Source organism: Mytilus trossulus, chromosome 6 (assembly GCF_036588685.1).
Source record: "Mytilus trossulus isolate FHL-02 chromosome 6, PNRI_Mtr1.1.1.hap1, whole genome shotgun sequence".
NCBI lineage: Eukaryota > Metazoa > Mollusca > Bivalvia > Mytilida > Mytilidae > Mytilus > Mytilus trossulus.
In genome coordinates, this window is record NC_086378.1 from 41,059,982 (window position 1) to 41,067,631 (window position 7,650).

Sequence of the window (7,650 nt, forward strand, 5' to 3'; positions counted from 1 at the left end):
CATTCTTTATTTCCTAACCATCGTTGTGTCATTAACACGGTTAGCACGTGCTGATATGGTCTAATTTTAGAATGACTTGCGATTGTTGTCAGCCAATTAAAAGTATGGGTTTGTGCGCTTCTTTATGAAGGTGAATTCATAACAGCAATTCAGACGCAACGAAATATAAACAAATCAATTGTAATTTCATTTGCAACATATAAAAACAACTCCAATATCATTATTTTGCAGCAGGTTTTATTTTCTGAAACATAATTGTCCTGCTGTATTGGTATTATCATGATTAGGACATAGGCCTACACTCAGTGTAGCTAATTGTCTTGTCCGCAAAACTGATATTACATTTGCAGTTGTAAACCTTATCTTTTATCTGATATGGTAAGGTCTCTTGATCACCATGACAATCTCCATTCATGTCTTCACATTCTGTAATAAAAACACATTTTGAGCTTGCTTCAATTTAAGATGGTACCAAACACCTCAACTAAAATTATTTTGGCTCGTTTAACTTTCATAAAAAAAAATATTAAGATATTTACGTTGGCTACTAGTTCATGGTGTAGATACCTACATTGCTCAATACAATGCAATAATCCAATAATAAAATAAAAAAATAAAAAAAACGGAAAATGAACGCAATATCAACGACAACATGTGTTATTTGTGACGTTGTTATCATAAAACAAATAGAAGCGTAAAAAAACAAATAGATATAAGAAGATGGGGTGTGAGTGCAAATGAGACAACTCTCCATCCAAATAACAATTTATAAAAGTAAACCATTATAGGTCAATGAACGGTCTTCAACACGGAGCTTTGACTCACACTGAACAACAAGCTATATAGAACCCCAAAATTACTAGTGTAAAACCATTCAAACGGGAAAACTAAAGGTATAATCTATATAAAAAACGAGAAACGAGAAACACGTATAAATCACATAAACAAACGACAACTACTTTACATCAGATTCCTTGACTTCCAATGACTTGATAAAGTTCGAACTCTAATAATTGTCGCATAAAGATGTAATTGTTTTTTTCTTAATTTCATATGTATGAATGCTTCTGTGTGTAATTTTTTTTTTATGCTAATGCGTCGATTAAACCATTTGTATGAACCGCTTAAAGAAAACAGATAACAGATATATAATATTTAATTCATCACAATCACTGAAAACAGATATATTTGGATGAGACATTGCTGATACATGTATAAACCTTTGATACAATTTTCATAAATGTGGAAACAAATTGTACCCATAAGAGTCCTTACAATACTAGACAATGTTTTCTTTTCCATTCACAAAATCCTATAATTGTGAGTCAGAAAAATTTCAATACTTGCTATCATTTTTAGAAGTTAGATCGTTTCTGAAAGGTGTAATTAAAGTCTTTTACAATATATACCTTTCTGATTTGATCATGTTGATAATGTGCATATGATAAACAGTTCCAGGAATCCAGAGGTTTTCTGATGCTAAGCTTAATGTCTGTACCTTGCCGAACAAATTTCTCCATGCATTTTCAACAGTTCCTAAATTATTCGTCAGTTATAACAGTAATTATATATTCTGCCAATATAAATGAGAAGGTTGACCTGATATGTATGATAAAGATTTCAATATGTACAAATCATAATTTCCAGATCACTCCTAAAAGATGTAGTGGAACTAATATATGAACATAAAATGTTTTCATAAAATTTTAATGAGTAAATTTTTACAAAACAATATTTTCCTTTGAGGTAAAGCCTAAAACAAGTAAAGGTATGTTTTTTTCTATTAGGCCTAAGGGATGATCAATTTAAACATACTTGGTGTTCATGGGAGGCCATTTTAAAATGAGGGTATCCACCAATATATATATACTAGTATATAAAATATAATTTCATTTTTATTTTCACCATGTTCACTCATGTACATCTTTTATCTTACTTGACACTCTATCATAAAGCAGATTTTAAAGTGGCTTTACTGATTTTCATGTGTGTTTATTAAGGTAAACAGCCTTTTTGTATTTGGGTTTGGTGGAAATAAACTCTCAATAATTAAACTAGAAAAGATCAAATTTTGGAAATCACATGTACAAATTTAGGATATAAACGACATCAAATCTAAAATAAATGATTGTTTGTATTGTAAAAAAATCTTTGTTTTATCATATTCAATATATATATATTGGACATATGAACAACCCTGGTTAAATATTAAAATGTTTTTTTATTACATCTATTCTTTCATTTGCTTTGTTTTGTACATAAATCAAGTAACTTAGTTTTTTCCCTTAGAATTGTTTTAAATTTGTTATTTCAGGGCCTTTTTAAGTTGACTATGCATGGGTTTTGTTCATTATTGAAGGCAATACATATATACAGTGTGTCTATGTTATAATGTTACACTGTTGTTTCAGATAAAAGTGGAGGTTGGTACCTATCAAAACGTTCAATCCAACTGCATTTGTTTGCATCTGAACTATTAGCCAGGAACATGATGTTTAGTGGTTGCCATTTGTTGATGAGGTTCATAAGTCTTTCTCGTTTTTATATAGATTAGACTGTTGGTTTTCCTTTTTGAATGGTTTCACACTTGTCATTTTTTCGGCCCTTTATAGCTTGCTGTTTGGTGAAAGCCAAGGCTCCATGTTGAAGACCTATAATGATTTACAAATAGTGACTTGGATGGAGAATTGTTTCATTGGCATTCATACATGTCATATAAAATTTTCATATATATATCTAGTGACCCATCAGTCAAATATATGAATGGTGACAGAACTATATATTGTTCAATGTATGTGATTACTGTAACTTATATATTTAAAGTTCAATTTTGTCAAAATAAGCAACAACAAAATAATTGATTTTGAATTATTCACTTGCAAGTGAATAATTCCACCTCAGGCATAACTGACATTGAATCCATATTCATATGAACTTTAATTAAACCCCTTAGCTTGAGATGGATAACACATGAATTGTATGTGTAAAGTTATTTAAAGGAAGAGAATATCAACATTAAAAGTGAAACAAAGGTAAATCATTTGATTGACTGATTCAATCCACAAATAAACCTTCTAATACAGGTAAAACCGATGATAAACATTTATTTTTTTATCTGTAATATAAAATTTAATAGACCTAGAATAATTCAACAGCAACTGTGTGCTTAATCTATTTATTATTATATATATTTATGTTTACATTGCTTATATGGTCATCTGATGACTATAGAGGTCAACCATGCTTGATCATTCTTGATCATTCTACTTTCGTTTAAACTAGTTTTATATAATCAAAACAAATGACGGCAAGAATCCGGTTATTTGGTGTTCCTTTTATTGCTTTCTTATATGATTGTTTATATATAGGATCACTGAATAATATATATGTATTGTGTGCTCGTATAAATATTTTGTAAAATGCAACTAACACAAAATATAAATATAAGATATATTTTGCTAATCAAATCCCCTGGTTTCATTAGCAATTAACAACACATGGAGGAACCTTAGCGTCAATGTTGTAGCGTTACGGGACATTGTTCACAACCAGTAGTGAAATAAAATATTTAAAGTTGAAAAAAAAAAGAAAAAAGTAGGCGTGTTATTCTAGTACACATTATACTAGTACACATTGTGAAGATAACTCAATTTAGATTTACGATATAACACGTTTAAGTGCGGTTGACAGCCGAGAAATCGGTATATAACGTATTTTACTTATAAATGGACTTAATTTTTCTGCTGGAAAACATTACATTCACTCTGTGGTTAAAGTTTTTAAAATTTTAATAATTTTCTTAAACTATCCTGGGTTTGTACCAAACTTTGACAGTAGTTTGTTTATGATCATAAGATAGTATCCAGAAGTAAATTTTGTCAAAAACTATATCCGTTTTTTACTTTTAAATGGACTTAGTTTTTCTGCCAGGAAATAACACATTCACTCTGTGGTTAAAGTTTTTAGAATTATGATAACTTTCCTATACTATTTTTAGCTCACCTGGCCTATAGGGCCGAGTGAGCTTTTCCAATCACTTTGCGTCCGGCGTCCGTCATTCGTCGTCCGGCGTCGTTAACTTTTACAAAAATCTTCTCCTCTGAAACTACTGGGTCAAATTAATCCAAACTTGGCCACAATCATCATTGGGGTATCTAGTTTAAAAGATGTGTCCGGTGACCCGGCCAACCAACAAAGATGGCCGTAATGGCTAACAAGTATGGACACAACATTTAAGCTGCATTCAGCTCTAAATTTGGATTGTGATTAAATAGTTGACACAGCATAGGTTTCTGACACAGAATGAATGTGGTCTAATGAACTTAAAAAATTTTGTTTTGCCTTTGAGCAATTCACTATGCTTTATTCCAAAACCGATCTCAATTCAAATTTCTAACGGAGTTTGCAACAATAATCACTCATTTAAATACATCATAAAATATCAAAATGTAAAAAAAAGTGCTTGTTATCACTGAATGGTAAAGATTGTTTCAATTTATCAGTTGGTAGTAAAAGTGAATATACATTGTATATTGTATAAAAATGATTTAAGTTGATTAAACTACTATTCTGGACAAAGAAAGATAACCCCAATTGAAATTTCTTGCTATTGCACAATATTGTGCAATTGGATATTTCTTGCTATTGCGCAATACTGTGCAATTGAAAATACTTGCTATTGCACAATACTGTGCAATTGAAGATTTCTTGCTATTGCGCAATACTGTGCAATTGAAAATTTCTTGCTATTGCACAATACTGTGCAATTGAAGATTTCTTGTTATTGCTGAGTACTGTGCAATAGAAAATTTCTTGCTATTGCACAATATTTAATATAATAATTTTGGATCCTGATTTGGACCAACTTGAAAACTGGGCCCATAATCAAAAATCTAGGTTCATGTTTGAATTCAGCATATCAGGGAACCCAAAGAATTCAATTTTTGTTAAAATCAAACTAAGTTTAATTTTGGACCCTTTGGACTTTAATGTATACCTTTTCGAAAACAGGGCCAAAAATTAGGAATTTACATACACACAGTTAGATTTGGCATATCAAAAAACCCCATTTATTCAATTTTTGATGAAATCAAACAAAGTTTAATTTTGGACCCTTTGGGCCCCTTATTCCTAAACTGTTTGGACCAAAACTCCCAAACTCAATACCAACCTTCCTTTTATGATCATAAACCTTGTGTTTAAATTTCATTGATTTCTATTTGCTTAAACTAAAGTTATTGTGCGAAAACTAAGAATAATGCTTATTTTGGCCATTTTTTGGCCCATAATTCCAAAACTGTTGGAACCAAAACTCCCAAAATCAATCCAAACCTTTCTTTTGTGGTCATTAACCTTGTGTCAAAATTTCATAGATTTCTATTAACTTAAACTAAAGTTATAGTGCGAAAACCAAGAAAATGCTTATTTGGGCCCTTTTTGGCCCCTAATTCTTAAACTGTTGGGACCTAAACTCCCAAAATCAATACCAACCTTCCTTTTGTGGTCATAAACATTGTGTTTAAATTTCATTGATTTCTATTTACCTAAACTAAAGTTATTGTGCGAAAACCAAGAAAATGCTTATTTGGGCCCTTTTTGGCCCCTTATTCCTAAAATGTTGGGACCAAAACTTTCAAAATCAATCCCAACCTTCCTTTTGTGGTCATAAACCTTGTGTTAAAATTTCATAGATTTCTATTCACTTTTACTAAAGTTAGAGTGCGAAAACTAAAAGTATTCGGACGACGACATCGACGACGAAGTCAACGTGATAGCAATATACGACGAAAATTTTTTCAAATTTTGCGGTCGTATAAAAAAAGAACATCGGGGTAAAATGCAGTTTTTGGCTTATAACGGAAAAACCAAAGCATTTAGAGCAAATCTGACATGGGGTAAAATTGTTTATCAGGTCAAGATCTATCTGCCCTGAAATTTTCAGATGAATCGGACATTCCGTTGTCTGGTTGCTGCCCCTGAATTGGTAATTTTAAGGAAATTTTGCTGTTTTTGGTTATAAACTTGAACATTATTATAGATAGAGATAAACTGTAAACAGCAATAATGTTCACCAAAGTAAGATTTGCAAATAAGTCAACATGACTAAAATGCCAAATTTATTATAGATAGAGATAATTGTAAGCAGCAAAAATGCTTAGTAAAGTAAGATGTACAAACACATCACCATCACCAAAACACAATTTTGTCATGAATCTATCTGCTTCCTTTGTTTAATATTCACATAGACCAAGGTGAACGACACAGGCTCTTTAGAGCCTCTAGTTTATTTGTACCAAACAAGGACAGAAGCTTGTTTATGATCAAAAGCTAGTATCTAGAAGGAAATTTAGTTAAAATTGTGTTCCTGTGTATGTTTTTACTTATAAATGGACTTAGTTTTTCTCCCAGTTAACATTACGTATAGTCTGCTATTAAAGTTTTCTTACAATCAAAAGATAGTATCAAGAGGAATATTTTATTAATTATTTATTTTTCCCCTTATTTTTGTTAAGCATGCATTTAAAGCAAAAGTAGACGAGAGACTGGGTTCCGCGGAACCCTTACGAATTTTTCTAAATCGCGACTTCAGTACCTTGTGTTATATAAAGGTATATAGGGGAAAAAATTCTGAGATGAGTGGTCGAGCTTTCTGCAACAAAAGTCGAGAACATGGGAGTTTTAACGAAAATTTTTGCCACCAATTTAGTCGTTGATAGGAGAATTTCTTGAGAAATATGTTTATGCTGTTAGTAATGTTAGTACAAGAGATTGCCAAGAAGACAAATTGTAAAGAAGAATAAGATCGAAAAGATCTGAATATTCCATTATAGGAGTTATTTCCTTAGGCTGTATGCATTGGACATATATTTGCATATACAAAAAACATAAAGAAGTACCAGTTTGATTAAAAGGGCATTTATGCTGCGGAATTACATCCAATGGACGATTAGGGTAAAATATGTCAAATGACATGTACGAATATATGTTTGTTTTTAAAACATACAAAAAATATAGTGCCTAAAGGAGGGATGAACAGAAACTACTATTTTCTAAAAGATAGAATTTAGAATTTTGAGAAAAATATTTATTTGGTAAAATAAAGGCAACAGTAGTATACCGCTGTTCAAAACTCGTAAATCTATGGACAAAAAACAAAATCGGGGCAACAAACTAAAACTGAAGGAAACGCATTAAATATAAGAGGAGAAAAACGGCACAACATTAAAATGTAACACACACAGAAACGGACTAAGCATTAGACAAAATCCTATGAGAATTACAAATATAACATCAAAACCAAATGCATGAATTTGGGATAGATAAGTACCATTACACGTCTTATAGTAATGTGAATTCACACTCAAATATAAGAGAAAACAAACGACACAACGGAAACGCAACCTTAAAATGTAACACACACTGAAACGAACTATAATATAACAATGGCCATATTCCTGACTTGGAACAGGACATTTTTAAAGGAAAAAATGGTGGGTCGAACCTGGTTTTGTGGCATGCCAAACCTCCCTCTTTTATGGCAATGTGAAATATAACATTAAAATGGCAACACAACTTAACAGGACTACAATATAAATAAAAAGGAGAATACAATTGACAAAGAAACACACGAATAATAGCTTACAAACCGCA

General features: G+C 31.2%; 1 long non-coding RNA gene across 1 annotated transcript; it reads right to left on the reverse strand.

Annotated features, from left to right (window-relative positions):
* Positions 1-217: 217 nt before the first annotated feature.
* On the reverse strand, positions 218-1,805 carry LOC134723428 (uncharacterized). Its single transcript, XR_010108058.1, has 2 exons — positions 1,410-1,805; positions 218-426 (listed from the first exon to the last, which is right to left on the reverse strand). It is a non-coding gene; the product is annotated as an uncharacterized LOC134723428 (long non-coding RNA).
* Between the last annotated feature and the right edge of the window lie 5,845 nt (positions 1,806-7,650).